This window comes from Pseudophryne corroboree, chromosome 11 (genome assembly GCF_028390025.1).
Source record: "Pseudophryne corroboree isolate aPseCor3 chromosome 11, aPseCor3.hap2, whole genome shotgun sequence".
Taxonomy (NCBI): domain Eukaryota; kingdom Metazoa; phylum Chordata; class Amphibia; order Anura; family Myobatrachidae; genus Pseudophryne; species Pseudophryne corroboree.
The window spans coordinates 99283083-99308495 of NC_086454.1; the positions used below are offsets into that span (position 1 = coordinate 99283083).

Here is a 25413-nt window from a genome sequence, read left to right on the forward strand (position 1 = left end):
AACATTACCTGCTTCCAGCTCAGCTTCCAGCAGAGTACAGCTTCCCTTAAAGGGCCGGTGTCCTTTCTACACTTTACCACTCTCCACCGGTATTATTATTTCTCCGCTCTCAAGTTCTACATTTCAGTTCATATTTCATCGCTCCCAAGTTCATTTATTATTTAACTGGTTCCAGCCAGTATCCACTCCGTGCTAACAACAGTCTGGTTCCAGCCAGTATCCACAGCAGCTGTTTTATCTTCAGCAACCCAGCTTTTCCTGGAACACCAGCTGGCACAATCCTGGGTTATCTCCATTGCTACAGTCGGGCCGCCTGGTAAGGACTTTCCATCTAGAAGATCATAAGAACTATCTCACACTACCAGTGCCCTGTGGCTCCTGCCATCCTGTAGTACCCAGGAACTGTATTTATTCTTTGCTGACTTTTACGTTTTCTTTTACTGCTGCTGTGTTGCGGAGTTGTCATAATAAACATCATTGACTTTTATCCAAGTTGTCGTGGTCACGCCTTCGGGCAGTTATTATTCATGTTACTTACATGTCCAGGGGTCTGATACAACCTCCCAGGTTCCGGTACATCTCAGCCCCTACAACTGAGGCTGCCTCCCGTCAGCTCAGGCCCTCAGTTGTGACAGTAAGCACTGACCTAATGAATCCAGCCGGAGAACAGGATCAAGCGGCCAGGCCGATGCAAGAACTGGCAGCCCGACTAGAACATCAGGAGGCTGCACAGGGCCACATCATCCGCTGTCTCCAGGATCTCTCTACTCGGCTGGATGGGATTCAGACAACTCTCCGTGGATCAGGCGCGTCTGGTGCGTCAACCACAGTGACTCCAGCTATAACCCCACCCACCTTACCCATTTCTGCTCCACGTCTTCATCTTCCAACGCCAGCAAAATTTGACGGATCTCCAAGATTCTGCAGGGGATTTCTCAACCAGTGTGAGATTCAGTTTGAGCTACAACCTGGCAATTTTCCCAGTGACCGTACAAAAATTGCCTACATTATTTCTCTTCTCAGTGGCTCAGCCCTTGATTGGGCATCACCGTTATGGGAGAGGTCCGACACCCTGCTATCTTCCTACACTGCCTTCGTGTCAACATTCAGGCGCATCTTCGACGAGCCAGGCCGGGTAACCTCAGCTTCATCCGAGATTCTCCATTTACGCCAGGGGTCACGTACTGTAGGACAATATCTGATACAGTTCCAGATCCTGGCATCCGAACTGGCATGGAACGACGAGGCCCTGTATGCTGCATTCTGGCATGGCTTATCTGAGCGTATTAAAGATGAGTTAGCTACCAGAGACTTACCTTCTAAGTTAGATGAGCTAATCTCACTCTGCACGAAAGTTGATTTACGTTTCAGAGAGAGAGCAACTGAGCGTGGAAGATCATCTGCTCCAAAATCTTCTGCTCCTCCTCCTCGTCAACTGTCACCATCTAAAGATGAGCCCATGCAACTTGGCCGTTCCCGTTTAACTCCTGCTGAGCGCCGAAGACGTCTCTCCGAGTTTCTCTGTCTCTATTGTGCAGCTCCGTCTCACACCATTAATGCCTGTCCCAAACGTCCGGGAAACTCCAAATCCTAGCTCGCCAAGGAGAGGGCCGGCTAGGAGTAATGATCTCCTCTCCATCTCCTCAAGATTGTAATCTCCCAGTCTCGCTTCAAGTTGCTCAACGTTATCGGAACGTCATTGCCCTCCTTGATTCCGGAGCAGCTGGGAACTTTATTACCGAAGCCTATGTTAAACGGTGGTCCCTACCCACCGAGAGACTTCCTTCGTCCATTTCTTTAACTGCCGTGGATGGCAGCAAAATTTTTGATGCAGTCATTTCTTTAAGGACTCTACCAGTTAGTCTGAGAGTGGGAGTTCTTCATTCCGAACTTATTTCTTTTTTAGTGATTCCAAGAGCCACACATCCTGTGGTCCTGGGCCTTCCATGGCTCCGTCTTCACAATCCTACAATTGATTGGACGACTACGCAAATCCTGGCATGGGGTTCCTCCTGTGCTGAGACATGTTTGTTTAAAGTATTGCCTGTCTGTTCTTCCTCCCCCAGGTCGTCTGATGTTCCACCTCCTCCATATCAAGATTTCACGGATGTGTTCAGTAAAGCTTCTGCTGATATCCTTCCTCCTCATAGAGAATGGGACTGTCCGATTGATCTCGTTCCAGGGAAGGTTCCACCTCGAGGCCGAACTTATCCGTTGTCTCTGCCTGAGACGCATTCTATGGAGGAATATATTAAAGAGAACCTAGCAAAGGGGTTCATTCGACCTTCTTCTTCTCCAGCCGGCGCAGGCTTCTTTTTTGTAAAAAAGAAAGATGGTGGTCTGCGGCCGTGCATCGACTACAGAGGTTTGAACGACATTACCATCAAGAACCGTTATCCTTTACCCCTGATTACTGAGCTCTTTGACAGAGTTAGCGGAGCTACCATCTTTACAAAGCTGGACTTGCGAGGTGCATACAATCTCATCCGGATCCGTGAGGGTGACGAGTGGAAGACCGCCTTTAACACCCGTGACGGACATTATGAGTACCTCGTCATGCCCTTCGGATTGAGCAATGCTCCAGCTGTCTTCCAGCATTTTGTCAATGAGATCTTCAGAGACATTCTATACCGTCATGTCGTGGTCTATCTAGACGATATCCTCATTTTTGCCAACGATTTAGAGGAACATCGTTTTTGGGTTAAAGAGGTTCTGTCCCGTCTCCGTGTCAATCATCTCTATTGCAAATTAGAAAAATGCGTCTTTGAAGTCAAGTCCATTCCGTTTCTAGGGTACATTGTGTCCGGTTCCGGACTAGAGATGGATCCTGAGAAACTACAAGCAATCCAAAATTGGCCGGTACCCTTAACCCTCAAAGGGGTCCAGAGGTTCTTAGGGTTCGCCAACTATTACCGAAAGTTTATACGAGACTTTTCCACCATTGTGGCGCCTATTACTGCTTTCACTAAGAAGGGTGCTAACCCGTCCAAGTGGTCTGAAGAAGCCATGCAAGCATTTCATCTTTTAAAACAAAGGTTCATCTCTGCGCCTGTTCTGAAACAGCCTGACATCGACTCTCCTTTCATCTTAGAGGTGGATGCCGCCTCCGTTGGAGTAGGAGCGGTGTTATCTCAGAGGGCTAAAGATGGCCATTTACACCCTTGCAGTTTCTTCTCCCGGAAGTTCTCCCCAGCTGAGCGCAACTATGCCATTGGCGACCAGGAGTTGCTAGCCATCAAGCTCGCTCTAGAAGAGTGGAGGTATCTGTTGGAGGGAGCTTCTCATTCAATCACCATACTTACAGACCACAAGAACCTTTTATACCTGAAGGGCGCACAATGTCTCAACCCTCGTCAGGCCAGATGGGCACTTTTCTTTTCCAGGTTCGACTTTAAACTCCAGTTCTGTCCGGGCTCTCAGAATCGCAAGGCCGATGCCCTTTCCCGCTCATGGGAGCAAGAAAATGAGTCAGAGTCTTCAGACAAGCATCCTATTATAAATCCGTTGGCATTCTCCACGGTAGGGATGGACTCTACGCCCCCATCAGGGAAAAGTTTTGTGAAGCCGATGCTAAGGAAGAAGCTCATGCATTGGGCCCATGCTTCCCGTTTTGCCGGACATACAGGTATCCAAAAAACCCTGGAGTTTATCTCTAGGTCCTATTGGTGGCCAACTCTGAAAAAGGACGTCTTGGAGTTTATTGCATCTTGCCCAAAGTGTGCCCAACATAAAGTATCCCGCCAGTCGCCTGCGGGGCAACTGGTTCCACTATCCGTTCCCCGTCGACCATGGACCCACTTGTCGATGGATTTCATTACAGACTTACCCATGTGCAACGAGTTCAATACCATCTGGGTGGTAGTTGACCGGTTCACCAAGATGGCACACTTCATTCCTCTCACCGGTCTTCCGTCAGCTTCCAAGTTGGCTCAAGTATTCATACAAGAGATCTTCCGACTCCACGGTCTTCCTGAAGAAATTATCTCAGATCGAGGAGTTCAATTCACAGCCAAATTCTGGCGAAGTTTATGTCAAGTCCTCCAAGTCAAGCTAAAGTTTTCCACGGCTTACCATCCTCAGACCAATGGTCAAACCGAGAGGGTGAATCAGGACTTGGAGGCCTTCCTCCGCATCTATGTGTCCTCCTCTCAAGATGACTGGGTTCAATTACTTCCCTGGGCCGAGTTCTGTCATAACAACCAGTATCATTCTTCATCTGCTTCAACACCATTCTTCACTAACTTTGGATTCCACCCTAAAGTTCCTGAGTTCCAACCGCTTCCAGCAACTTCTGTTCCCGCAGTGGATATCACCTTGCATCAGTTTGCCAATATCTGGAAGAGCGTACGATCAGCTCTGCTCAAGGCATCGTTCAGGTACAAGAAGTTTGCGGATAAGAAGCGTCGAGCAGTTCCTGCTCTCAAGGTGGGTGATCGGGTATGGTTATCCACGAAGAATTTGAGGTTAAGAGTTCCCAGTATGAAGTTTGCACCTCGCTATATCGGTCCTTTCAGGATTGGACAAGTCATCAATCCTGTTGCTTACAGACTCCAGTTGCCTCCCTTCTTAAAAATGCCCAGGACATTCCATGTTTCCCTGTTGAAACCGCTGATCTTGAATCGGTTTCATTCCTCACTTCCTCCAACTCCGAAAGTCCAAACTCAACGAGGCGTTGAGTATGAAGTTGCCAAGATCCTGGACTCACGTCACCGTTACGGTCAACTACAGTATCTTATTGACTGGAAGGGTTACGGCCCTGAGGAACGTTCATGGACCAATGCTTCTGATGTCCATGCTCCTGCCTTGGTCCAGAGATTCCATTCCAAGTTTCCTCAAAAGCCAAAGAAGTGTCCTGGGGCCACTCCTAAAGGGGGGGGTGCTGTCACGATCCGGGTATCTGGACGCCATTTCTTACCCATCAGATGCCTCCTAAGGCTGGCTCAGCGCTCCAGGACCGGATCCCATCTGTTATCCTAATGTTCACATTCCTGCATCCTCTCCTGTCTCTCTGAGACGCTGTCACAGTAACGCCTTATTACATCTGGCATGGCGTCTCCCGCGGCCTCCGCCGCCGTCCCTGAGCTTCTGCATGCAGAGTGTCAGAGTGGCGATTACGTCAGCCGCGGCCTCCGCTGTGTCCGCGTGGTTGGATGTGCACTTGTCAGCCTGGCGTCTCCTGTCTCCAGTGGCCGGCGTCGCCATTACTGTTTTCATTACCACATGGATTACAAACCAAACTTCCCTCCAAGTGTCTGCATGGGCGCAGCCATCTTGGATTCTGTCAGCTGATCATTTCCTCCAATCTGTTGTCAGTATTGTTAATCTGCATAATTGCCTAGCCAATCCCTTCCTTGCTGCAGGTATAAATACACTGTGCCTGAGCAAGGAAGGCGTCAGTGCTTTGGTTGTCAAACCTAGTTCCTGTTTGTCTCTCTCCTGTGATTGTCTTCCAGGTTCCAGCTCCTGTCTCAAGACTTCCACCATAGAGACCCGCACCAGCATTCCACCTGCGGTGTAGCCTGACTCTCCAATCCATTGTGGATTCATCTGTTTCCAGCTACAACATTACCTGCTTCCAGCTCAGCTTCCAGCAGAGTACAGCTTCCCTTAAAGGGCCGGTGTCCTTTCTACACTTTACCACTCTCCACCGGTATTATTATTTCTCCGCTCTCAAGTTCTACATTTCAGTTCATATTTCATCGCTCCCAAGTTCATTTATTATTTAACTGGTTCCAGCCAGTATCCACTCCGTGCTAACAACAGTCTGGTTCCAGCCAGTATCCACAGCAGCTGTTTTATCTTCAGCAACCCAGCTTTTCCTGGAACACCAGCTGGCACAATCCTGGGTTATCTCCATTGCTACAGTCGGGCCTGGTAAGGACTTTCCATCTAGAAGATCATAAGAACTATCTCACACTACCAGTGCCCTGTGGCTCCTGCCATCCTGTAGTACCCAGGAACTGTATTTATTCTTTGCTGACTTTTACGTTTTCTTTTACTGCTGCTGTGTTGCGGAGTTGTCATAATAAACATCATTGACTTTTATCCAAGTTGTCGTGGTCACGCCTTCGGGCAGTTATTATTCATGTTACTTACATGTCCAGGGGTCTGATACAACCTCCCAGGTTCCGGTACATCTCAGCCCCTACAACTGAGGCTGCCTCCCGTCAGCTCAGGCCCTCAGTTGTGACACGCATGCACCATCTTCCCGAATATCACTGGGAAGATGGTGCCTTCGAGCAGGGGGGACACATTTGCTGGCACAAGGTAAAATGCGGGTTAGGGAGGGGGGCTGCTGCTCAAACTTTCTGAATAAAAATAAATAAATAACTATAAGTTATCATACTAAGGAGGTGATTCAGATCTGATCGCTGCTGTGCGTTTTCGCACAGCGGGCGAACAGGTCCTAACTGCGCATGCGTATGCACCGCAATGCGAACGTGCGTCGGACAACAACAGGGATCGCCGGTCAGCAACTGGATGGTGTAAAAAATCTGAACGCACAGGCGTTTGCAAGGTGATTGACAGGAGGAGGCAGTTTGTGGGTGGCAACTGAGCGTTTACAGGGAGTGTCTAGAAAAACATAGGCATTACCAAGTGTTTCAGGAAGGGTGTCTGACGCCAGCTCCGGCCCCGATCAGCCTGTTCTCATCGCACTGGAGAAGGAAGTCCTGGATTGCACACAGACTGCACACACTGGATTTTCGCAGCTCGGCGTACACATGCCATCGCACACTTGCACAGCGAATTCACACTCCCCCTGGAGGCGGCGACTATATGATTGCAGCACAACAAAATTAGCAGCCCAGCGATTAGATCTGAATTAACCCCTAAGGTCCAGATTTATCAAGCCTTTGAGAGTGATAAATAGCACGCCATGTTACAGACTGTGTTTGAAAAATGACAGTTAGGAGCTGATTGGCTGGCACTTTATCACCGTGCTATTTATCACTCTCCAAGGCTTGATAAATCTGGGCCTAAATATGACAATCTAATATGACAGAAATAATATGCACATTTGCTAATGTGCTAAACATTCTTTTTAACAGTCATTTAGACCTCGAAAAACTTTCAGTGTATATACCAATGATAATAATCATTTTATTTATTTAGCGCACTTTCTACAAATAGCACTCACAATGCTTAACAAGAAAGAGACACATACAGTACAGAAACATAACACAGTACAGGAACAATTAAATACAGATAAGCTTTTCATGAAATACAGAGAGCATGGAGATAGTATGTATATGTACAATGGGTTGGCAGCCATTTTGAGTAATCAGTGGCAGGATTATTCATCGTATCCATGCCGGGTCCAGGTGAGGCAGCCATTTAGGTGCACTACGTAGGAGTAAACTCTGCAGAATAGGGAATGCCTGGAACTGATGACCCACAATGGGAGAAATAAAATACTTTTTAAGATCCTTGTATGTACATCGTGGAGTATCAAATAAAAGTATCCCTACCAACCCTTATTCACTAATGTCAGACAGGGAGGGGCAGCCAGTACAGATGACACTTTGAGGAGAATGCATCCTCCTCACCTTTCCTTATCTCATCCATATCCATAATCGGAGAGCTGGTTGCAGGTCAAGTGGAAAGAACAAAAGAGAAGACTAATGATACGTCAGAGACATAAGCTTGTAAGGAGAAATCCAATCGATGCACAGGAAATAACGCTGCTGCCATTTTAGCATTGTGTAGTAGGTGTGCGTGTGTGCATTATATATGAAACATGGATGAAGCCAGTTTCAAGCGCTGTGCCCCATTTCTCTGCTGACGTGCCTCAGTATTGGCATCTATTATTGCCACAAGGCCCAATTTGTTGCTATGGCAATTGGCAGTTTTCAGAGGCAAGTTGTATATAAGTCGACTGCTTCCAAATGATGCATGTAGGAAATCACTGGCTGCAGTGTCTCCTTATTGGCTGTAAATCCTCTGCGTTCAGCAGAAACGTTCATGTCAAATTTGTTAAATTTCATTTGTATTAATATAAACTATGTGTATGTTGTGCATACTGTGCCATGCTGTGCTGCTTATTGTAGATCAGGGCCTACATGACCTGCATTGTTATTTCACATCCCTGTCTTTCTTCATTTTTATTCTGCTACATTAAAATGACTCACTGTCAGCTGCTGGTGCATCCCAAAAACTGTTGTGCTTATACTAATGGATGATCCTGTTATATTTTACAGCCAGAAGCTGAAGAATGTGTGAAATGAAAACAGGGCAAAGAGCCGACCATCCAAATCTAAACAGCTGAGTAGCTTGATGAGAAAATATACAATGGATCCCCCCACCCCCACCCGCGGGTGTCTCCCTCCACCCCCCACTTCCCTACCACCACCACCAAATACATACACACACTCTCTGACATGATCAACAGTGCTCACTGCCAGAGTACACTACACAATGCACAGACATTAATTCTTCCTAGGCCAATGGGTCCGATTCAGACCTCATCGCTGTTGTGCAAATTTGCAAGGTGGACGATTATCGATCGACTGCGCATGCGTCCAAATCGTAGTGCGCACACGCGTGAGGCCAAACTGCAAAAAAATCCAGCAACTTTTTTGATTGCTAGGCGTACGCAAGTTGGTTGACAGGAAGACGGCGTTTGGGGGTGGTAACTGGACGTTTTTTAGGAATGTCAGGAAAAATGCAGGCGTGGCCAAGCATTTACAGGAAGGGTGTGTGATGTCAGCTCTGGCCCCGATCAGCCTGATTCTAGAGCACTGTAGGAGTAGGTCCTGAGCTACGCACAGACTGCACACACTGAAAAAATAATTCGATGGTGAGTGAGTTGTGAATGGATTTACAGCTTACCGGCGTTCGCAGAGATTTTCGCAAAGGAGTACGCAGACTTGCACAGGGTGGGTATTCACACTGTCTGGGGAGTGACTATCTGATCGCATACCTCTGCAAATTCGCAGAGGAGCGTTCATGTCTGAATTACCCCCAATGTTAGGTACCTATAATGGATTACATAACAGTAGCAGATTTCCAATTCATCATACAACATCAGGAGTCTCGTTCATGCTGCTTCATTATACAGCATTTCAAACCTGCACTTACTAGATTCCTTTAAAGGTGGCTTCAAGCTGTCCATGTAGGAACACACTATGAAACATTACACTAGTGGAGGTATGTTTCCCTCCTTTCAGTTAGTCAGGGTCTTGGAGAGGCCCCCCGACTGTCGAGTGTCAGAGTGGAAGAGCACCGAGGCGGAAGAAGAAGCAGGGACATAGGGGAATTATATGGATAAAGAGTCAGCTCTTTTTCCATTGACATGTCTGCAAAGGGCGATATCAAGTCAGACATGCCAGGTGGGTGCCGGAGGATCAGACACCAACACTTAAGACAGCGAGACCAGACAATGAAACATTTGTATCATTCTATATATGTGAAAGTTATTAAAATAATGAACACTCTACATACATTTCCACTTTTAATTGAAAAGGATGCTAAACTCCAATTTTTTGCAGGCCATTGACCATCGATAATTAGCACCATCCATGGTCTGATACCTATTGCAAACAGTTTGCCATCGATAGATGTTCATTGCTGCTGAACATTGGGGGTCATTCCGAGTTGATCGCATGTAGCAACTTTTTGCTGCTCGTGCGATCAACTTGACGCCACCTATGGGGGGGGGGGTGTATTTTAGCATAGCAGGGCTGCGATCGCTTGTGCAGCCCCACTATGCTAAAAAAGTTTTCTGCAAAACAAGACCAGCCCTGCACCTACTTGCGACGGATCCAGCGATGAAGATCCCGGCTGTGACGTCAGATATCCGCCCTCCAAACATCTGGGCACGCCTGCATTCACCTTACCACACCCAGGAAACGGTGAGTAGACGACCAGATCCTCCTTCCCGCTGTCAACCTTCTTGCAATCGGGCCTGCGATCGCTTCCATCGGTCCTGGCGTCGTTGCCCGGCGACTGCTGTCACTGGGCAATGATGCGCGTGCGCAATGCGGGTGCCGTGCAGCCGCAGTTCTGACCTATTCGCACCGCAGCGAAGAACCACTGCATGCGAACGGGTCGGAATGACCCCCATTGCCGGCACAGGTTTGATTGGTGGACTGTGCATGCGTGACTAAGGGTCATTGATGGTTTAATCTTCAATGATTCTCTGCAATGATAAACCGTCCATGACACCTCTACTGTATCTCTCTTCTGTTGTAGGGGGCTGTGGTCATGCAGCCTATAGATAAAATGCATGATCCCTGCTTCCTCGCCCCTCACCTTCATCCACCGCAGCAGAACCGCTTCCTCTTGCACCATCTGATCAGAAATAGATGATGGGGGCTGGAGGATTATAATTATGGGAATTTAATATTAAAATAATGGGGCTATATATGACTTAATGGGTTAGTTAAGATCATGAGGTTCTTTTGATTAGGTCATTAAGAGTTAGTAAACATTAAAAAGACTTAGTAAACATTAAAAAGTTAATTGATGAAATGGGGGTTAATTAATGATAGTGATGAGTAAGTTAATGATTATAAATGGATCAATAGGGCTCTAACCAATTAAGTGTGAGTCCCCTAGTGGCTCAAATAAGCGTGGCCGTATGCCGTACTTACGGTACCTCTGGACATGCAGATTTTGAGTTGCGGTGCTGTTGCCGGCATTTCTACACCCCCTTCAAGTGGATTGAGCCCATAATGTAATTTTTTTTTTTTTAGGATGATACTAAAGTAATGACTTTTAAGCAGGAGTAATGACTTTTGAGCAGGAGTAAAATAATCTTGAGGGATTTATGTTGTATAGAGGCTACTGGGATGCTGTCTGTATTGTATGGCTGTTATTATGAAGCTCTATTATTTGTTGGTTGCAGAAATAGTCTCTGTATTGTATGACTGTCACTAGGATGCTCTCTGTTTTGTATGGCTGTCTCTAGCATGCTCTGGGTATTGTGTGGCGATCACCAGTATGCTCTGTGTATTGTATGACATTCACCAGGATATCTCTGTGTTGTATGCTGTACACCATGATACTCTCTGTATGGTATGGTGGTCACCATGAAGCTCTTGGTGTTGTCTGGAGATCACTGGAATGCAATTTGTATTGTTTTGAGCACAGTTTGGCAGAAGCAATTTTCCTTTCACACCCATAGTAAAATGTATTGTAACCTTACCTACTTTTGCGGTAGGCCCAGCTATACCTGATTTGGCCTCAATAGCAGGACATCACTTGTATACAGATTATCCAGGACCACATCATTTCCCAATCTGCCACTGCTCCTCTTTAAACAGTAAAATGTGGGGAAGGGGGACATTTCTATTACACTCATGAGAAGAAAGTCTTACCGGGAAACAAAAACAACATTTAATTGCTGTTTATCGCAGGCTCTCGTCGCATGTACTTTAATATATATATACTTTCTTTTGTAACTTCATTACATAATTTATATGGAAACAAAGAATCCAAAACCACAAAAACAAGGGTGCGCTAGTAAGCTGGCTATGAGACAACTAATCGGAAATGACTGCCGCTTCACAAATTGAGGTGCTGAGCCTCAAAAAAAAACAGAAACTGAATAACAAACACAATGAAGCGCTATCATAATCAATATTGTTATTTATTTTAAAAATTCAAAAATTTATTAATAAACATCCTGTGACTAAAAACATGTAAACCTTCTTGGTAGCATGCACAAAACACTGTAACAATTTACTATAACTCACTAGCAAAATGCTCCTAATATCAATATATCCATTAATGTTTAGAATGACATAATGTGACACTCTGCAATAGACCAAATTATTTTGTATAAAACTCCACACGTGTATTCACTGGACAGAAGGGTCCATGGGATACTTCTAAAAGTATATATAAAAGTCCATCAATAATGAGGAAATTAGCAAAGTTCACGGTTAATAATTCCACTCCTCCAATGCTCCGGTAATATTTAAACAAAACTTGAGAGGCTTGGCAGGGGGTAATTTATTTTGTATATTTGTTGTATGAGGCACAATAACAGTTTTAAGCAAGAACGCTATTTGGCAGTCTGTTAATTATGCTTACCCCAGCCTCAGACGGTGCAATTGATCGTGTAGTAATTTGTGGGCGCCGGCTACCCACTTGATGGCACTGAAGCCAAGAACGATCTGACCGGAGCTGTGGGTGACTGAGAAGAATTTTCTCCGTGGTGTGGGTGAGACCCGACCGCTCCCTCTCCGTAATTGTTAGGAGGTTGTCGGAGACGGCTTGTATCCTGTGTCTCCGTAGCGGTCAGCAGTGTGCCATGCAGAGTGCCGGGCGGTGAATTGATCGTTGAAAACCGTCCGGGACGTACTGCTGGATGTGAGCCGTGTATATGAAAGTGGTCAGCAGGATGACGGGCAAATTGCCAGGAAACACTCTGAAAAATGGCATTAGTGTGCATTTAATATTTGACATTAACCTCATGTCTAGTGACTGGTTAATAGGACCCATTACAATTCGAAAAGCCTTTACATGTTTCAAAACAATGTTTACATCATACCAGACATCCCATGATACCAAGGAATGTGCAAAGAATCCAGACTCTTAAAATAATGGGCTGTCAGCAGTATTTTCAATCATAGCGTTGTACATACTCAATATTTTCTAAGACTTTGACTTCAAGCAAAGCATCCTGGAGTGTATACAGTATCAGCATTAAGGCATAAGTGTGTGCAGTAAGAAAGACTAGGAAGAGTTATAACTTAACGTAATCTGATTGCAGATTGTATCTGCTGCAATGGAGATCACTGACCATTAAGCCATAGGAAGGCAGCACATTATACATGGAGAGCACGCTGTATTATGCTAAAGGAGGCTGCCCCATTTGGGGAAGTGGAGGTTCTGCACATTCAGTCATGGATGCACACTGCAGTAAACATTAATATTAAAGAATAAAAATATTAATCACAGGTTTTAGAATTACAATCCTTGGGGTAAAAAAGTGAGTAGGGTATTATTGGTCCATGTCTACATCCATCATGTCTAAACAGATGATATACTGTATTGAAATTATTAACTGTTGATAAACTGTCCCTGATGGTCTAGCAGTGTCTTATCTGCCCCTGGCAGCTGCAGGGGCTCCAGGTCCTTCTTCAGGGTCCCGGCAGTCACATGAGTTCCGACACCAATGTCTCCTCATCGGTGTTCCAGAGAGTATTAAACTCCTTATCTCTAAGCCTAATCCCTACCCCTAATGCTCCCTATAATGCATAACCCTAACCTCCCCCCCTGCAGCCTAACCCAAACATTCACCTGTAGCCTATCCCCAACTCTCCCGGAGGTGCTTAACCATAACCGTCGGCATCCTCAGCATGTCAACATTTCATATGGCAAAGGTTCATATAAGAGGTTCTCAAATGTGGTCCTCAAGGCACCCCAATGGTCCAGGTCTTAGGTGTATCCATAGCTCAGCACAGATGGTTAAATCAAATTGACTGAGGTGCTAATTAGGTTCCTTGTGGCCAAGCATGGATACACTTAAAACCTGGCCCATTGGGGTGCCTTGAGGACCACGTTTGAGAACCTCTGGTTCGGATGCTGGCATTGTGAACATTTCGACATTCTGAGGATGTTGACATGAAGCCTGTCAACAGTTTGAACCATGCCAACATTCTGAAGTCGGCATTGCAGTGTTGTCATTACTATTGTTGACATGGTTACTGTCAACCTTCTGACTGGATATAAATAAAAATGTATGTCAGGGAGGCAATGACAAGGGTTCTTCCACTAAAAATAGATTCCTCCCTGATATATTTTCTTCTCTCTCACGGATTGTAATGCTAAACCCTGTGACTAATATTTAGATTCTGTAATCGTCATGTTTGCTACTGAGTGTGCTTCAAAATATAGATTTATTTAATGGATGAAGAAATAGAGAAAAAAAGAACTTTAAAAAGTTTTAAAATTTTTTTTTTTTTTTTGCAACTGCACAATGATGTAAATTTCTAATAAGTCGCACGGTGCATGTGCCCCACGGGTCAGAGTGGCAGGGCCGACTGAACTGCACTGACTCTGGAATATATTGTGCCTTCCCGGGTGGTAACTAAGAGGTGGCTAAACAGACGCACAAAGATATTCCATCTGATGAGCGTGTTATTGGGGTGTACCGGGCGTGTTGCTGGAGTGGTTTCAGACTCACACGCTTACCTGTGCACGTCTTAGGCCATACTGTGACAGAGATTCTGAATGCAGCATAGGGCAGGTGCATGTCCTGGTGGACTGCCAATGCAGGACACACCCCTCAGTGGCAATAGATTCGCTCATAAAAGAAGCTAGACACACCTCTGGGGCGAAGCGTAGCGTACCCCCTAGACAGCGCGCCACTCTGCCCATTTTTGATCTCCCTGAAACTAGTTCTCAAAAGTAGGCAAGTATGCATTTAGTCCCCACTACTCCCCAATCAATATCAGACAGTGCTTTATTTTTCACCATTCTTTTTTTATTAATTTTTGTATAATGTATAAACAATTCAGTTATCAGAGGGAAGATTACAGATAGCTGAATCACATACCGCTTTATGCTAACGGAAAGTTACGAATCTCTCAACATCTTGATTACACTGGTTGACGTAGCTCTTGGCCACACACAAGTTAAAGCACACGTGCAGGAATATCATTTTTGCACAACATCATTTAGGAAAAATAACTTCACAGAAAAGGGTAGTGGACAAGTGGAATAGCATACCTATCAACATTTTAGTATTGAGAAGCGGGACTCCTGCACGCGTGCGTCCAAAAAGGGGGAGTGGCCTAAATGAAATGGGGAGTGACCTTACGACAGTGCCTCGTTTGTGAGTCACGCCCCCTTTTACCGTTACTAAAGGGGGCATGACTAGCGCTCTGTGAGTCGCGACATGCCCCCAGTCCCTCTGTCTTCACTGAATAGACGATGTGGGCATGTGCACAGCGTCTATTCACCGCTGCTCTGCTAAGTACAGGAGCCTCCCAACTGCCCCCACCCCCACCGCCGCGGGACACTGCAGCCCGCGGGTGGGACAGCGGGACAGTCCCAAAAAGACAGGACTGTCCCGCAAAAATCGGGACAGTTGGGAGGTATGGAATAGCCTCCCATCAGAGGTGGTAGAGGCTAATGGCCCATACACACTGGCCGATATATTAGCCTTTCTATTGAACGGCTGATATATATCGCGGGTCCGTCGGCCAGTGTGTACGGGAGATATGTCTGTGAACTCCGTCGTTCACAAACATATCGCGCCGGCCCTGCAGCACGGCCGACGGCCAATATATCTACCAATATATTGGCGCATCGGTGTGTGTGTACGGGCGATCAGCCGACCGCCCGTACACATGCTGCGGCAGCCGGCGGTGATAGACAGCTGAACTGGGCGGGCATGTGTACACGCCCGCCCAGTTCATGACATCAGTCCCCGACGGATCAGGCAGTGTGTATGCACAGCACACTGCCCGATCCGTCCATAGATATATCTGTCAATCAATTGATCTGCAGATATATCTATCAGCGTGTAGCCACCTTAAGACAGTAGAGCAATTTAAACATGCATGGGATATACATAAGGATATCCTTGCAAAGAAATAAGGATCAAATAAGGTTTGAGATAAAAATATGGTAAAAAAGGGGCAGACTAGATAGGCTCTAGATAGTGGTACTTATCTGCCTTCAAATTCTATGTTAATATGTTTCTATGGGGGTAATTCAGACCTGATCGCTCGCTAGCATTTTTTGCAGTGCTGCGATCAGGTCAGAACTGCGCATGCGTATGCACTGCAATGCGCAGGAGCGTTACACGGGTACAAAGCGGATCATTGCTGTGCGATGGGTTTTACGAAGAATCCATTCGCACAGCCATTCGCAAGGTGATTGACAGGAAGAGGGCGTTTGTGGGTGACAACTGACCGTTTTCTGGGAGTGTTTGGAAAAATGCAGGCATGTCCAAGCGTTTACAGGGCGGGTGTCTGACGTCAATTCCAGCCCCGGACAGGCTGAAGTGATCGCAACGGCTGAGTAAGTTCTGGGCAACTCCAAAATTGCACAAAGTTTTTTGTACCAGTCGGCTTCACATGCAATCGCACACTTGCACAGCTAAAATACACTCCCCGGTGGGCGGCGACAATGCGAACGCTGGACTGCAAAAAAACACTAGCGAGCGATCAGGTCTGAATTAGGCCCTATGTTTCTATCATTGGTATACAGAGTATACATGGTAAGGTATGCTTGTCACACTGCATATGGGAGAATACAAAAGTCGCACAAGTAATTCCAGTGACAGTATGAGCAGGCTATAGCAGGGACGTGCAGTCAGGGGCAGGGACGTGCAGTCAGGGGCAGAGACGTGCAGTCAGGGGAGGCAGTGCCTCCCCTGTCATTAATGATTAAAGTAGTATAAGAAGATACTTATGACACATATTCTGTGTCATAAGTATCTTCTTTCTATTAATCTAATAATTTGAATACATTAAAGTAGTTTGAGAGGCACTGATAGCAGTTCCTCCCGTAGACAATGGGAACAGGGGATAAAGCAGGGGGCGGAGCCAAGCACTGGGCTGTAAAAGCCCATTGAAAAAGCTTGAGAAAGCGGCACTTGTATAAATGCCTCGTTGACAGGGACACTACGCCCCTGTCGGCGAGGCAGTGCTGGATCCGCTGTCCAATCACCCATATGCAGCAGCGGGACAGTTTAACAGAAGCAGCAGCAGTTCTTCCTTACCCTGTTGGCAGCCCCGGGAAGGGGGTAGAGGCTCGAGCCAAGTACAGAGGGCTGGGAGTGCATTGTGCGGCGGGGCGGCGCTCACTCCCTTCCTCAACTACTCTCTCCCAGGCAGCAGCACCGACGCCTCTGCGTAAGGCACATATGCAGAGGACCCAGGTGAGGGGGAGGGGAGTGAGTGAATGAAAGTAGTGTGGGAGGGGAGGGGCAGCTCACAACCACAGATCAGAGACTCCCCCGGGTGACAGTGCTGCAGGGAGCAGAAGTGGCGGGTTAAGGGGGGGGGGGTGAGGAAGGGGGGGGGGGGGGGGGGCACTGTACACCAGCTAGTGTCAGGCTGGCTCCGGAGACTGCTACTTGATGGCGAGGGTTTATTTTTCTAAAAAGGGGCGTGGTCACATATCCGTGACTGAGCCACTCCCCTGACTTTGCCAAGTCTCCTGCGATCTGACTGCTGCTTTGCCTGACACTGGCTCCTGCAGTCTGAGCTGGAGCCTCCAGCCTGGAGGTAACTACTGTGGTAGTGTGTGTCAGTGTGTGTGTGTCTCAGTATGAGTGTGTGTGCCTCAGTGTGAGTGACAGTGTGTGTGTCTGTGTGTCTCAAGTATGAGTGCAAGTGCCCCAGTGTGAGTACCAGTGTGTATGTCTCAGTGTGTCTGTGTTTCTCAGTAAGAGTGCGAGTGTCAGTGTGTGTGTGTCTCAGTATGAGTGTGCCTCAGTGTGAGTGACAGTGTGTGTGTCTCAGTATGAGTTTGAGTGTCAGTGTGCGTGTCTCAGTATGAGTGTGTGTGTATGCCTCAGGACAGTGTCAGTGCGACATTGTGTAAGCTCACCCGTGCTGTTCCGTGGACCCCAGGCTGTACTGTCTATGTTGTATTTTATGTTGTGCTATACCTAGTGTCACTCTTTCCGTGTAACCCACTGCTGTCAGTGTCACTCACTCTCTGTCACCCACTTCTGTCACTGTCTCCCTGATGTCACCCTCTCCCTGTCACCCAATACTGTCAGCGTCACCCTCTCTCTGTCACCCACTTCTGTCATCCTCTCCCTGGCGTCACCCACTGCTGTCACCCTCTCCCTGTCACCCAATGCTGTCAGTGTCACCCTCTCTCTGTCACCCACTGCCATCACCCTCTCCCTGGCGTCACCCTCTACCTGTCACCCAATGCGTCAGCGTCACCCTCTCTCTGTCACCCACTTCTGTCACCCTCTCCCTGTCACCCAATGCTGTCAGCGTCACCCTCTCTCTGTCACCCACTTCTGTCATCCTCTCCCTGGCATTACCATCTCCCTGTCACCCAATGCTGTCAGTGTCACCCTCTCTCTGTCACCCTATCCCTGTCACCCAATGCTGTCAGTGTCACCCTTTCTTTGTCACCCTGCTGTCACCCTCTCCCTGTCACCCAATGATGTCAGTGTCACCCTCTCTTTGTCACCAACTGCTGTCACCCTCTCCCTGTCTCCTAATGCTGTCAGTGTCACCCTCTCTCTGTCACCCACTGCTGTCTCCATCTCCCTGTCTCCCAATGCTGTCAGTGTCAGCCTCTCTTTGTCACTCACTGCTGTCACCCTCTCCCTGTCACCCAGTGCTGTCAGTGTCATCCTCTCTTTGTCACACACTGCTGTCACCCTCTCCCTGGCGCCACCCTCTCCCTGTCACCCAATGCTGTCAGTGTCACCCTCTCTCTGTCACCTACTGCTGTCTCCCTCTCCCTGTCCCCCAATGCTGTCAGTGTCAGCCTCTCTTTGTCACCCACTGCTGTCACCCTCTCTCTGGTGTCACCCTCTCCCTGTCACCCAGTGCTGTCAGTGTCAGCCTCTCTTTGTCACCCATTGCTGTCACCCTCTCCCTGGCGCCACCCTCTCCCTGTCACCCAATGCTGTCAGTGTCACCCTCTCTCTGTCACCTACTGCTGTCACCCTCTCCCTGTCACCCAATGCTGTCAGTGTAACCCTCTCTTTGTAACCCACTGCTGTCACCCTTTGTCACTCAATGATGTCACCCTCTCCCTGGCGTAACCCTCTCCCTGTCACCCAATGCAGTCAGTGTCACCTTCTCTCTGTCACCCTCTCCCTGGCATCACCCTCTTCCTGTCACCCAATGCTGTCAGTGTCACCCTCTCTCTGTCACCCACTGCTGTTACCCTCTCCCTGGTGTCACCCAGTGCTGTCAGTGTCAGCCTCTCTTTGTCACCCACTGCTGTCACCCTCTCCCTGTCACCCAATGCTGTCAGTGACACCCTCTCTTTGTCACCCACTGCTGTCACCCTTTGTCACCCAATGATGTCACCCTCTTCCTGGCGTCACCCTCTCCCTGTCACCCAATGCTGTCAGTGTCACCCTCTCTCTGTCACCCACTGCCATCATCCTCTCCCTGGCGTCACCCTCTCCCTGTCACCCAATGCAGTCAGTGTCACCCTCTCTCTGTCACCCAATGCTGTCAGTGTTACCCTCTCTTTGTCACCCACTGCTGTCACCCTTTCCCTGTCATCACCCTCCCCCTGTCTCCCAATGCTGTCAGTGTCACCCTCTCTCTGTCACCCACTGCTGTCACCCTCTCCCTGGTGTCACCCTCTCCCTGTCACCCAGTGCTGTCAGGGTTAGCCTCTCTTTGTCACCCACTGCTGTCACCCTCTCCCTGGCGTTACCCTCTCCCTGTCACCCAATGCTGTCAGTGTCACCCTCTATCTCTCACCCACTGCTGTCACCTTCTCCCTGGTGTTACCCTCTCCCTGTCACCCTCTCCCTGTCATCACCCTCTACCAGTCTCCCAATGCTGTCAGTGTCACCCTCTCTCTGTCACCCACTGCTGTCACCGTCTCCCTGTCACCCAGTGCTGTCAGTGTCTCCCTGGCATCACCCTCTCCCTTAATATTTATTTTTTATTTTACAAAATTTACAGAATATTAGCCGCCTGCTCATCACAAGTTTGGCAGTGGCTGCATCGGACTGAGATGCGAATTAGCGGCAGGGGGGCCAGGGCGGTTGATGGCGGCGATTTTGTAGTAGTTTGGCATTGGTAGCAGCCATTAGCAGCGCCAATAGTGGGGATCGGCTTGTGGGGCGGTAGCAGACATCAGCTCAGCGGTGGTAGGGGTCATCGGTGGGCCTCAGCGTACATTATGGCTGCAGTGCCTCACCAGCCACTTACCTCATCGCACGCCACTGGTCAGGGGAGGCAATGCCTCCTCTGTCATTAATGATTACAGTAATACAAAGAAGATACTTATGACACATATTCTGTGTCATAAGTATCTTCTTTACATTATAATAATCATTTTAAGGCATTAAATTAGTTTGGGAGGCACTGATAGCAAGTGCCTCGTTGACAACGGTAACGGGATAGAGCTGGTGAGCGGGGCCAAGCACTGGGCTGTAAATGCCCATTGAAAAAAGCAGTGAAAGCCGCACTTCTACATGTGCCTCGTTGACAGGGACGAGCTTCCCCATCCAGCGAGGCACATGTGATTGGACAGCAGATCCAGTGCTGTATCCGCTGTCCAATCACACATACGAGGCGGCGGAACAAGGCTCACCTCTCTTCATTCCCTGACTTCTCTCTCCTGCTGGGACCTGGGTGATGTGAGCCTTCCTGACTCGTGCTCTACGTTTTACCCCGCAGCTGGCAGCAGCGGATAAGCAGCGGCAGCGGCAGAGATTAGCCTGGAGCTGGGAGTGCATTGTGCAGCAGCGGCCGGCACTCTCCTCCTCCTTTCACTTAACAGCCTCAGCAGCGCCGGCACCTGCTGCACTCTCCCACCAGCGGCTCTATACACAGACTGCTGGGGATGTACTGGAGAAGCCAGTGCATCCCCAGCCATTGAACTCTCCGCATGTCACTGGGCTGTAGCCACCTCTTATTACATGGATAGGGAAACCCTCAGGGTGGGAAGCGTAACTAGAGATGTGGCAGAAAGCAATTATTCATATCCGTCCACATCAAATAGTGGGTTTACTTAATCTCTACATCACATAGGACATTCAGGAAATGATTCTACAATCATAAACCATTATTTCCGTTTCCTAATCTTATCCTCAGCAATTCCTCTATTACCAATGGCATCATGCAGGTGGCAGGCGTTGAAGTGAAACAAACGTTTTGTATCACTGAACTGTAACTTCCTCTTGTAAACGTTTCGGCTTACTCAATCTACCACCACTTATAGACTTCTTTTTACTATGAGACAGCGTCCATTATTCAGCACTGACCACCACAGGCAGCCATGGGAACCACAGATGGTCCGATCCTACTAACACATTTATAGGTGGTTAAACTGGATGAGGTTAAACGTTTTGGTTACTTTGGCAGAACAATTCTCATATACTGTAAGTGGGGCCTGATAACACAACTAGACAAATACAGAGCCTATTTGGTGTCTTGGCAGAGATTGTAATGTAAGTATGAGTACACTATGGGGGAGGCAGTCCGAGTTGATCGCTAGCTGCCATTGTTCGCAGCGATCAGGCTAAAAATTGGCATTTCTGCGCACATGCGTGTGCACCGCAATGCGCAGGCGCGTCGTACGGGTACAATGAGCATCGTGAGTTTGCACAGAGTATAATGAACATTCCAGTCGCACGGATGAACGCAGGAAGATTGACATGAAGTGGGCATTTCTGAGTATCAACTGACCGTTTTCAGGGAGTGCTTAGAAAAACGCAGGCGTGGCAGAAAAAATGCAGGCGTGGCTGGGCGTTCGCTGGGTGGGTGGGTGACGTCAAAAGCCGTCCCTCCGTCGTTAGAATCAACGCACACCAAGAGTAACTACAGGGCTGGTCTTGTTTTGCACAAAAAGATTTTGCCGGTGCTCTGCTGCACAAGCGTTCGCACTTCTGCAAAGCGAAAATACACTCCCCAGTGGGCGGCGACAATGCGTTTGCACAGCTGCTAAAAACTGCTAGCGAGCGATCAACTCGGAATGACCCCCTATATCTGTAAGTTTATAAAGGGTGTGGGATAGTAGGGGTGGCTATGACCATCGACCACGCCCATTAGGGAGGTCACATCCATTGTCAGGAGCGCATGCGCCTTCAGCGCACGCAAATTTGTCTTTTTTTATGTCTATGGGGGCACATTTTTTTTATGTCAATGGGGGGTGGGGGCATTTTTAAATCTCGCACTGGGAGCCAAATTGGCTAGAAACAGCCCTGCTGATAGCACCCCCCACTCCTACCGTTGGGAGGATTGGTAGGGGCCCAGTGCACAGTAGCGGATCTTGCCACGGGCAAGAAGGACTTTTGCCCAGGGCGCCGCCTTCCGGAGGGCGTCGGCGCCATCCGGAGGGCGCCGCACCATGGCAAGATCCGCTGCTGCTGTGGTGCCCCCCGCTGCCGCTGCCCGCTGCGTCTAGTTTCCCTTCCTGGAGAGGACCTTAACGGTAATAATGTGCGGTGCGCGTTGACGTCATCGCGCACCGCACAGTAAAGGTCCTCTCCACAAAGGGAACTAGACGCTTAGCGTCTAGTTTTCCTTCGTGGAGAGGACCTTTGCTGTGCGGTGCGCGATGACGTCATCGCGCACCGCACATCCTACTACAGTACAGGGGGCGTAACTGACCACGCCCCCTGTATGAAGCCACGCCCCCTAATGCCGCCCGGGCCGCAAGAAGCCCCAGAACCGGCCCTGCCAGTGCACTGGTTTGCTCAGGGGCCTACACTGCTGTTAATATGGCCCAGTGCTCAGCACGTACTCACAACATACCCCCAGATCATTCCCGGCAGTTGGGACAAAGGTCCTGACTGTCTCACAAAATTGGGACAGTTGGAAGATATGTAAACCTATTAGGAGAATACCTTTAACTGATAAGTGTTGTACAGAGAGGATTCTAAAGAGAAGAGATATGACAACTTGAGACCCAGTCATTAGATATCAATCTTTACATTCAGCAGTTGTTGATTGGGGTTTTTTTGTGGTTTTTTTGGGCCCTTTAATAAAATAATAAAAAAGTAAAATATTAAACTTTTACTGCCAGCGACATCCTCTAAAGTCTGGTCTCTGTTATTCAGTAATGCTAAGTTATGGCTTTAGTGTGTATTTAAATAGTGTCATATTTTCTTTAGCAAAGAAAACACAATAAAATGAGCAAACAACTGGCATTTGTTCGCCTAAGTCACTAAACACAAGGAATCATTGTACAAATGACCATTAACTTATCAAAAGTGTCATCTGCAGAGTAATATAGGGCCTCACTGCAGATTGCATAAATCCCTTGAAAACAGACATGCTATGTATTCAGCATGTACAGTGTGTGCTCAACCAGAAGATGCATATGCGCTAACCAAACAAGACTTATACACCTCGGCCGACTACTACAGACATGCAAAATAAAACTTCCAAGCTAGAAGTAAATAAATATATTAAAAAATACGATTTTAAACCTACCAGTAAATCTTTTTCTCCTAGTCCGTAGAGGATGCTGGGGACTCCGTAAGGACCATGGGGTATAGACAGGCTCCGCAGGAGACATGGGCACTCTAAGACCTTTTAATGGGCGTGAGCTGGCTCCTCCCTCTATGCCCCTCCTCCAGACCTCAGTTATAGAACTGTGTCCAGAGGAGACGGACATTTCGAGGAAAAGGATTTTGTTAATTAAGGGTGAGATACATACCAGCCCACACCACAAACACACCGTATAGCATGGTATATAACTAAACCAGTTAACAGCAGGAACAACAGAAATCAGCAACAGTCTGATCTCAACCATACACAACTCTCGTGTAACTACATCAGTAACTATGTACAAGTACTGCAGATTTATTCCGCACTGGGATGGGCGCCCAGCATCCTCTACGGACTAGGAGAAAAAGATTTACCGGTAGGTTTAAAATCTTATTTTCTCTTACGTCCTAGAGGATGCTGGGGACTCCGTAAGGACCATGGGGTTTATACCAATGCTCCAGACCGGGCGGGAGAGTGCGGATGACTCTGCAGCACCGACTGAGCAAACAGGAGGTCCTCATCAGCCAGGGTATCAAACCTATAGAATTTTGCAAAAGTGTTTGAACCCGACCAAGTAGCTGCTCGGCAAAGCTGTAATGCCGAGACACCTCGGGCAGCCGCCCAAGATGAGCCCACCTTCCTAGTGGAATGGGCCTTCACCGATTTTGGTAACGGCAATCCTGCCGTAAAATGAGCCTGCTGAATCGTGTTACAGATCCAGCGTGCAATAGTCTGCTTGGAAGCAGGAGTGCCAACCTTGTTGGCCGCATATAGGACAAACAGAGCCTCTGTTTTCCTAATACGAGCCATTCTGGCTACATAGATTTTTAAAGCCCTGACTACATCAAGGGATTTGGACTCCTCCAAGACATCCGTAGCCACCGGCACTACAATAGGTTGGTTCATGTGAAACAACGAAACCACCTTAGGTAGAAATTGTGGACGAGTTCTCAATTCCGCTCTATCCACATGGAAAATCAGATGGGGGTTCTTGTGGGACAAGGCCGCCAATTCTGACACGCGCCTTGCAGATGCCAAGGCCAATAACATGACCACTTTCCACGTGAGAAATTTTAACTCAACAGTTTGAAGTGGTTCAAACCAATGTGATTTAAGGTACTGCAACACCACATTCAGGTCCCACGGTGCCACAGGGGGCACAAATGGAGGTTGGATGTGCAGTACTCCTTTCACAAAAGTCTGTACTTCTGGAAGAGAGGCCAATTCCTTCTGAAAGAATATTGATAAGGCCGAAATCTGCACCTTAATGGAACCTAACTTTAGGCCCATATCCACTCCTGTCTGTAGAAAATGGAGAAAACGACCCAGCTGGAATTCTTCCGTAGGAGCATTCTTGGATTCACACCAAGACACATACTTCCTCCAGATACGGTGATAGTGCTTCGCCGTTACTTCCTTCCTAGCTTTAAGTAGAGAAGGGAAGACTTCTCCTGGAATACCTTTCCTGGCTAGGATCTGGTGTTCCAACCGCCATGCCGTCAAACGTAATCGCGGTAAGTCTTGGAACACACACAGCCCCTGTTGTAACAGGTCCTCTCTGAGAGGAAGCGGCCAAGGATCTTCTGTGATCATTTCCTGAAGATCTGGATACCAGGCCCTTCGAGGCCAATCTGGGACAATGAGTATCATCTGAACTTTTGTTCTTCTTATGATTCTCAATATTTTTGAGATGAGTGGAAGCGGAGGGAACACATAGACCACTTGATACACTCACGGTGTCACTAGCGCGTCCACTGCTATTGCCTGAGGGTCCCTTGCCCTGGAACAATAAGTCCGAAGCTTCTTGTTGAGGCGTGACGCCATCATGTCTATTTGAGGGAGTCCCCAACAACTTGTCACTTCTGCAAAGACCTCTTGATGAAGTCCCCACTCTCCTGGATGGAGATCGTGTCTGCTGAGGAAGTCTGCTTCCCAGTTGTCCACTCCCGGAATGAATACCGCGGACAGAGCGCTTACATGATTTACCGCCCAGCGAAGAATCCTGGTGGCCTCCACCATTGCTGCTCTGCTCCTTGTTCCGCCCTGGCGGTTTACATGCGCCACGGCTGTGATATTGTCTGACTGGATCAGAACGGGTAGGTTGCGAAGGAGATGCTCCGCCTGTCTCAGGCCATTGTATTAATTCCAGCACGTTTATGTGCAGACAAGCCTCCTGGCTTGACCATATTCCCTGAAAGTTTTTTCCCTGTGTAACTGCTCCCCAACCCCGGAGGCTCACGTCCGTGGTCACGAGTACCCAATCTTGAATTCCAAACCTGCGTCCCTCTAGAAG

At 48.0% G+C, this 25413-nt stretch overlaps 1 protein-coding gene across 9 annotated transcripts in view; it reads right to left on the reverse strand.

Moving 5' to 3' along the window:
- The window catches only part of MYRF (myelin regulatory factor), a 318723-nt gene that overhangs the window by 256034 nt on the left and 37276 nt on the right, over positions 1 to 25413 (reverse strand). The window lies entirely within an intron of this gene.